Raw genomic sequence first — 9552 nt, forward strand, 5'->3', positions numbered from 1 at the left:
AACACAAGCCTCATCTGAAAGGCAAAGGGGAAAGTGTTGCTGTAATTTATAGTAATATCTTCAGTATTAGTCAAGTCAAGTCAAGTCACCTTTATTTATATAGCGCTTTTTACAATGTAGATTGTGTCAAAGCAGCTTTACATTGATAACTGGTACATTGTTTGGCTGCACAGCAGCTCTTAAAGAATAGTGTCAATGCAGGCAGATCAAAGCACTGTTGAAATCAAATGTCAAGTCAAGTGTCCCCAACTAAGCAAGCCAGAGGCGACAGCGGCAAGGAACCCAAACTCCATCAGGTGACATTAGGTGGCAGACAAGTGGCAAATTGGTGTTAAAATGGAGAAAAAAACCTTGGGAGAAACCAGGCTTAGTCGGGGTGCCAGTTCTCCTCTGGCCAACAGTGCTTTGTTACAATTCAGGTTGCTATCATAAGTCCAATAGGATCGCAACATTAAAAGTATTTATTTCAGTTCCATCCAATTGAGGATCGTATTCATCACGCCGGTATGGACGGTTGTTGAGGAACTGTGTCGTGGCTGTCGTGTCGATGAGGCCCTCACAGTGGATGATCTAGTTGACTCAATCTCTGCTGATCCGTCAGGGCTGCGTTGTGGTCGTGTCAAGGTGCAGGTCCTTGGTCTCACCTGGATACGGCCCAGATCCGGTTGACTACGGTGAACCTCGGGATAAACAGAAAGACTAATATTAGCGTAGATGCCATTCTTCTTCTGATGTAACGAGTACATCAGGTGTTATAGGAAGTGTTCCCGGTTCCGGCTGACCTAATTTATGCAGCGTAATAATCCTTTAACGGATTTGAAAAAATAAATTGGTAATGTTAATTATGGTAATGGTAATGTAACATGGTATGCCAGGTTAAAGAGATGCGTTTTTAGTCTAGATTTAAACTGACAGAGTGTGTCTGCTTCCTGAACAATGCTAGGAAGATTGTTCCAGAGTTTAGGTGCCAAATAGGAGAAGGATCTACAGCCTGCGGTTGATTTTGATATTCTAGGTATTATCAGCTGGCCTGAATTCTGAGATCGCAATAGACGTGAAGGACTATAATGAATTAGGAGCTCGCTCAGGTACTGGGGAGCTAAACCATTTAGTGCTTTGTAAGTAATTAGCAAGATTTTAAAATCTATATGATGTTTAACCGGAAGCCAATGCAGTGATGACAGAACCGGGCGAATATGGTCATACTTCCTGGTTCTAGTAAGAACTCTAGCTGCTGCATTTTGTACGAGCTGTAGTTTATTTATCAGGCGAGCAGAACAACCACCCAGTAGAGCATTACAGTAATCTAGCCTTGAGGTCATGAATGCATGAACTAACTGTTCTGCATTTTTCAGTGATAGCATATGTCGTAGTTTAGATATATTTTTAAGATGGAAGAATGCGGTTTTACAGATGCTAGTAACATGGCCTTCAAATGAAAGATTGGTATCAAAGAGCACACCCAGGTTCCTAAGTGACGACGAAGACTTAACAGAGCAGCCATGAAGTGTTAGACAATATTCTAGGTTATTACGTGAAGAAGTTTTTGGTCCAAAAATTAGAATCTCTGTTTTTTCTGAATTTAGTAGTAGGAAATTACTGGTCATCCAATTTTTTATATCAGCTATGCATTCCGTTAATTTTGTGAATTGGTAAGTTTCGTCAGGGCGCGAAGAAATATAGAGCTGAGTATCATCAGCGTAACAGTGAAAACTAACGCCATGCTTCCTAATGATATCTCCCAAGGGTAGCATGTACAGAGTGAACAGCAACGGTCCTAGTACTGAGCCTTGTGGTACTCCATATTGAACTTGTGATCGATATGACATGTCTTCGTTTACTACTACAAACTGATAACGGTCAGATAAGTATGATTTGAACCATGACAATGCAATTCCACTAATGCCAACATAATTTTCGAGTCTATTTAAAAGAATATTGTGATCAATAGTGTCAAATTCTGCACTAAGATCCAGTAACACTAATAGAGAGATACAACCACGATCTGATGATAAGAGCAAATCATTAGTAACTCTAATGAGAGCAGTCTCAGTACTATGGTACGGTCTAAATCCTGACTGGAAATCCTCACAGATACCATTTCTTTCTAAAAAGGAACATAGCTGTGATGATACTGCCTTTTCTAGTATTTTTGACAGAAAAGTGAGATTTGAGATCGGCCTGTAATTGACTAATTCTCTAGGATCAAGTTGTGGTTTTTTAATAAGAGGTTTAATAATAGCCAGCTTAAAAGTTTTTGGTACGTATCCTAATGATAAAGATGAATTGACGATATTGAGAAGAGGGTCTATGACCTCTGGAAGCATTTCTTTCAATAGCTTAGTCGGTATAGGGTCTAACATACATGTTGTTGATTTTGATGATTTAACAAGTTTAGACAATTCTTCCTCTCCTAAAGCAGTAAATGAATTGAATTTTTCCTCAGGGACACTACAATGCACTATCTGACACGATACTGTAGTAGACGGTTGCATGGTTATTATTTTTTCTCTAATATTATCAATCTTGCAAGTAAAGAAGTTCATAAAGTCATTACTGCTGTGCTCTTTGGAAACATCAGAAGTTGAAGCTTTATTTCTTGTTAATTTAGCCACTGTATCAAATAAATACCTAGGGTTGTGTTTATTTTCTTCTAAGAGTTTTGAAAAATAGGCAGATCTAGCAGATTTTAAGGCCTTTCTGTACTCAATCATTCTCTCTCTCCACGAAAAATGAAATACTTCTAGTTTTGATTTCTTCCAGCTGCGCTCCATTTTTCTGGCTGCTAACTTTAGGGCCCGAGTGTGCTCATTGTACCATGGCATTGGATTAATTTCCTTAATCTTTTTTAAACGCAAAGGAGCAACTGAGTCTAATGTGCTGGAAAAGACAGAGGCAATAGTTTCTGTTGCAACATCGAGGTCTTCTAAGCTGTCTGGTATGCTAAGGCGATGAAAATGATCAGGAAGATTATTTATAAAGCAATCTTTAGTGGTAGAAGTGATGGTTCTACCATATTTATGGCATGGAGGTAGTTTAGCCGCCTTGACTAAATGTAGTATACACGAGACTAGATAATGATCTGAGATGTCGTCACTCTGCTGCAGAATTTCAACAGCATCAATATCGATTCCATGTGACAATATTAGATCTAAAGTATGATTACGACAATGAGTGGGTCCTGACACATGTTGTCTAACACCAATAGAGTTTAGAATATCTGCAAATGCCAATCCTAATGCGTCTTTTTTATTATCTACATGAATATTAAAATCACCAACAACAAGGACTTTATCTGCAGCTAGTACTAACTCTGATAGAAAGTCAGCAAATTCTTTGATAAGGTCTGTATTGTGTCCTGGTGGCCTGTATACAGTAGCCAGCACAAATGTCAGCTTACATAATGTTACATAAAGTACCATAGTTTCGAAGGAATTATATTTGAAAGACTTCTGACTAATACTGTAAATATTACTATAGATTACAGCAACATCTCCCCCTTTGCCTTTCTGACGGGCATTGTGTCGATAATCATAACCTTGAGGACTAGACTCATTTAAAGTAATGTAATCGTCCGGTTTTAGCCAAGTTTCTGTCAAACACAGCACATCTAGATTATTATCTTTGATAATATCATTAACAATAAGTGATTTTGAAGAAAGGGATCTAATATTTAACAACCCGAGTTTTATCATTTGTTTAGCATTATTATCTCTATTTTTTATTTGTTGAACATCAATTAAATTTTTACCATTAAATGTGTTTGGAAGTTTTTTGTTTTTACTAATTCGGGGTACAGACACAGTCTCTATTTGAAAATATCTAGGTGTAAGAGTTTCTATGTGTTGAGAGTTATCTGAATTTTCTGACTTCTGTAACGTGAGGCAGCTAGCAGACGGTCGGTTTAGCCAGTCTGTCTGCTTTCTGACCTGGGCCCCAGTTTGTCATGTTTCAGTTCTAAGACTATGTGCCCTATTACTAGAGAGAAGAGCAGCACCATCCCGGGAGGGATGAATACCATCTCTTTTTAACAGGTCAGGTCTGCCCCAAAAACTTTTCCAATTGTCTATGAAACCTATATTATTTTGCGGACACCACTTAGACAGCCAGCCATTGAGTGATGATAATCTGCTAACTATCTCATCACTCCGACGAACAGGAAGGGGGCCAGAGCAAATTACTTCTCCTGACATTGTACTTGCGAGTTCACACACCTCTTTAATGTTAATTTTAGTGATCTCCGACTGGCGAAGTCGAACATCATTAGTGCAGACGTGAATAATAATCTTAGAGTATTTACGATTAGCATTAGCCAGCACTTTTAAATTTGCTTTGATGTCAGGTGCTCTGGCTCCCGGCAAACATGTGACTATGGTGGCTGGTGTCTCTATTTTCACGTTCCGTGTAATAGAATCGCCAATAACTAGGGCACTTTCAACAGGATTCTCAGTGGGTGTATCACTGAGTGGGGAGAACCTGTTTGATGTTCTTATTGGAACGGAAGAGTGGTGTTTTCCGCGGCTAGGCCGCCTCACCGTTACCCAAGTGCCCTGCTGCGCGGGCTCTATAGCCGGAACCGAACAATGTACAGAGTTCACTAAGCTAGTCGCATCCAAAACAGTATCTGAAGCCCTTGCATTCTTACTATCCTCGATTAAAGTTTGGATGCGTGTCTCTAATTCTGAGATTCTCTCTGTCAGCCTGACTATTTCCCTACATTTATGACATGTAAATCCTTCGTCGCTGACAGAGAGAGCTATGGTAAACATGTGGCAAATGGAACAGGTAGCAATGCTGGGAGAGGATGACATGACTCACCGTGTTTGTAGACTGATCCGACTTACCACAGCTGTTTGAAGAACGCGTTGAAAAAGGAGCGCGCGAGAGACTGTTAACAAGTTAACAAGCTAGCGCTGCAAATGCAAATGCGTTGTAACAGCGATTTAGATTCAAATATTACAAGCTAGCGACGTCAGATTAGTGTGGTAGGCAATATTACATATAAGGTAATAAAAAAATAAGCAACAATGAATAAAAGTAAGAGATTCAAAACAAAGCTATACGGAGTTACAGACGCAAACCAATCTGAGCAGCGAGTCAAACCAATCTATTACTCAGAAGTCAAATATAATTCCTTCAAAGTGATGGTGCTTTATGTAACATTATTGTCACATCCACGCCTTCCCGGACTCCGTGCAGCCCGAGTCTCCTGAGTTGTCTGTCACCGTGCAGCCCAAGATGCCAGTCCTGGACACGGAAGACTGGTTAATAGACTTTTGGGCTGAACCAGCTCCCAGGCGCCTCGACCTTGTTTCAGCCTTCCATGTTCCAGCCGCCGCCGCCGCCGCCGAGCCAGCCGCTCCAGCCGCCGCCGAGCCCACCCCAACTGCCGCTGAACCCACTCCAGTAGCCCACGAGCCCTTTGAACCCCTGAGTCTCCCAAAATATTTTTTTTGGGGGGGGGAGGGTATCTGTGGGTGGGAAAGATGGGGGTGGGCTAGGAGACCCGCCAGGGCCTGCCAAGGCTCCTGACCCTCCGTGGCCTGCCAAGGCTCCTGACCTGCCCTGGAGACCTCCGCACCCGCCTGCACCCCCCGCACCTGCCTGTAGGTCTCCAGGGTGCCCACCCCCCCTCCCCGCTGTTTTCATCTGAGGCGTGAAGACACGCCTTCCGGGGAGGGGGAGGTAATGTCACATCCACGCCTTCCCGGACTCCGTTTCCCAGAATCCTCCTGTTCCGCACTCCTGTTTGCACTTCCCTCATCAGTCTTCCCGCCATCTCCCCGGATTCCCAGCACCTGTTGTCCTCGTCAGCACTCCCTTTAAGTTGGACTCACTCCCTGCACTCCTTGTCCGTTATATTGTTAGCCTTCTGTGTGTTAGTGTTGTTTCTGCTCCTACGTTCATTAAAGACCCTTACTTTGTGGATTTCCGTGTATTGCCTGATCCCTGCAGCACCACACGTAACAATTATGTAGTGTATGTGATAAATTCCGTTTGACATTTGTGCTGGCTACTGTATACAGGCCACCAGGGCACCATACAGACTTCAAAGAATTTGCTGATTTTCTATCAGAGTTAGTACTGGCTGCATATAAAGTCTAATTGTTGGTGATTTTAATATCCATATGGATAATGAAAAAGACACATTGGGATTGGCATTTACAGATATTCTAAACTCTATTAAATATAGACAACACGTGTCAAGACCCACTCATTGTCGTAACCATACTTTAAATCTAATATTGTCACATGGAATCGATATTGATGCTGTTGAAATTCTGTAGCAGAGCAATGACATCTCAGATCATTATTTCAATTTTTCAATTTCAATTTTATTTGTATTGCACATTTATAACAGCCCCCAGGCTGACCAAAGTGCTTTACAGAAGAGCAAGAATATTACACATACACGGAAAATAGATCAAAGAAAAATTTAAAACCACCCATTTAAAAATTTAACATATCACAGTAGTCAATACACTAAAGAAAATAAAAAAGTTTTTAGCAAGGACTTAAAGGTAGACAAGGAAGGGGCCAGTCTAATCTCTGAGGGCAGGGTATTCCAGAGTCGAGGCCCTGCCACCGCAAATGCACGCTCCCCTCTACGCTTTAGTCTAGCGTGAGGAACCACCAACAAGGCCAAGTCACAGGATCGTAGGCTTCTAGATGGAGTATAAGGATGAAGAAGTTCAGATAAATAGACAGGAGCTTTGTTATGTAGGGATTTATAAACGAAGAGGAGAATTTTAAAGTCTATTCTCTGACAAATCGGCAAACAGTGAAGGGATCTAAGAATTGGAGTGATGTGTTCATGTTTACGACACTTTAAAAGAAGTCTGGCTGCAGCATTTTGGACAAGCTGAAGTCGCGCAATTTGAGATTTAGATATACCGCAATATAAAGAATTGCAGTAATCTAGACGCGACGTAACAAACGCATGAACAACCATTTGTAAAGTTTTTGGAGTGAGAAAGTTTTTAATTTTAGACAGTTAATGAAGCTGATAAAAACTGGATCCAATAACAGAGGAGATATGTCTATCAAATTTTAAATGCTGGTCAATAATAATACCTAGGTTCTGCACCTGTGAGGATATAAAAATGGATAAACGTTCTAGCTCAGGGCTTATACACTGAGAGTTCTCATTAGGACCGAAAACAATTACCTCGGTCTTGTCCTCATTTAAGAAGAGGAAATTTTGGGCTAGCCATAATTTAACCTCCTCCAAACACTGGAGAAGAGAAGTGATCGCAGTGGAGTTGTTTTTCTTGACTGGAAGATAGATTTGAGTGTCATCTGCATAGAAATGAAAAGACACACCATGTCTTCGTAGAATAGAGCCCAGAGGCAGCATGTACAGAGAGAAAAGAGAGGGAGCTAAAATAGAGCCTTGTGGAAGGCCACAGGTCAGAGGAGCAGGGGAAGAGGAAAAATTTCCCAGCTTCACTAAAAACTTTCTGTCAGATAAGTATGACTGAAACCATTTCAGAGTGTTTGCTTTTAGACCTACCCAAGACTCTAATCTAGATAATAGTACAGAGTGGTCTATGGTATCAAAAGCAGCCGAGAAATCTAAAAGAATAAGAACCACAGAGTCCCCGGAATTAGTGGAGAGGTAAATATCATTTAACACTCTCAAAAGGGCGGACTCAGTGCTGTGAGCAGACTCAAAACCAGATTGGAAAACCTCATAAATAGAATTACTAGTCATAAAGTGTTGAAGTTGATTCAGCACAGTTTTCTCTAAAACTTTTGAAATGAAAGGTAAAACAGAAATTGGACGAAAATCTTTTAGAAGAGTGGGGTCCAGTGAAGGCTTCTTGAGCAGAGGAGTGACTGTAGCGACTTTAAGGTCAGCAGGAACAGAGCCAGTTTGGAGACACTTATTAATAAGAGACAACAGACCTGGCCCAATCGAATCAATAATTAATTTTAAAAATTTGGGGTGAATGATATCGCTAGAACAGAATGAGGGTTTAAGATTGTTGATCACCTCCTTCAATTCCTGGAGATTGATGGGTTCAAAAGCATCCAAAAATGCAGAGGCAGATGACATGATTGGAGAGATGGCTAAAGTTAAGGTGGAGCAGACATCACGTCTTAAGTTAGTAATTTCTAGTCTTGTGTATACTACATTTAGCCAAGGCTGCAAAACCACCTCGCTGTTACAAATATGGTAGAACTATCACTTCTACCACTAAAGACTGCTTTATAAATAATCTTCCTGATTAGTTTCACCTCCTTAGCATACCAGATAACTTAGAAGAACTCGATGCTGCAACAGAAACTATTGACTCTTTTTTTTCCAGCACATTAGACACAGTTGCTCCTTTGCGCTTAAAGAAGATTAAGGAAAATAGTCCAACGCTGTGGTACAACGAGCACATCAGACAGTGCACTGAAGTGTCCCTGAGGAAAAATTCCATTAATTTGTTGCTATAGGAGAGGAAGAACTGTTTAATCTCATTAAATCAGCAAAATCAACAACATGTATGTTAGACCCTATACCGAGCTATTAAAAGAGATGCTTCCAGAGGTCATAGATCCTCTTCTTAATATCAGTTCGTCTTTGTCACTAGGATACTGAAAACTTTTAAGCTGGCTATTATTAAACCTCTTATTAAAAAACCACAACTCGATCCTAGAGAATTTGTCAATTACAGGCCAATCTTGAATCTACATTTTCAAAAATACTAGAAAAGGCAGTATCATCACAACTATGTTCCCATTTATAAAGAAATGGTATCTGCAAGGATTTCCAGTCAGGACTGTACATTAGACTGTACAATAGTACTGAGACTGCTCTTATTAGAGTTACAAATTATTTGCTCTTATCATCAGATTGTGGTTGTCTCTTGTCTTTAGACACTATCGACCACAACATTCTTTTTAATAGACTCTAAAATGATGTTGGCATTAGTGGAATTGCACTGGCATGGTTAAAATTATACTTATCTGACCGTAATCTGAATAGTAGTTATCTGAGTAGTAGTTAATGAAGAGATGTCACAAGTTCAGAGTGGAGTACAGAAAGGCTCAATACTAGGACCGTTGTTTTTCACCCTGTACATGCTGCCCTTGGGAGATATCATTAGGAAGCATGGCGTTTGTTTTCACTGTTACCCTGATAATACTTAGCTCTATTTTTCTTCGCACTCTGACAAAACTTACCAATTCACAAAATTAACAGAATGCATAGCTCATTGAATGACTAGTAATTTGGATGACTAGTAATTTCCTACTACTAAATTCAGAAAAACATAGATTCTAATTATTGGACCAAAAACCTCTGCACGAAATAACCTAGAATACTGTCTAACACTTGACGTCTGCTCTGTTAAGTCTTCGCTGCTGGAGTTCTTACTAGAACCAGGAAGTATGACCATATTAGCCCTGTTCTGTCAACACTGAATTGGCTCCCTATTACACATCATATAGATTTTAAAATCTTGCTAATTACTTACAGAGCACTAAATAGTTTAGCTCCACAGTACTTGAGAGAGCTCTTAATTATAGTCCTACATGTCTTGCGGTCTCAAAATTCTGGCC

The sequence above is a fragment of the Ctenopharyngodon idella genome, chromosome 17 (assembly GCF_019924925.1).
Source record: "Ctenopharyngodon idella isolate HZGC_01 chromosome 17, HZGC01, whole genome shotgun sequence".
In the NCBI taxonomy this organism is placed as follows: domain Eukaryota; kingdom Metazoa; phylum Chordata; class Actinopteri; order Cypriniformes; family Xenocyprididae; genus Ctenopharyngodon; species Ctenopharyngodon idella.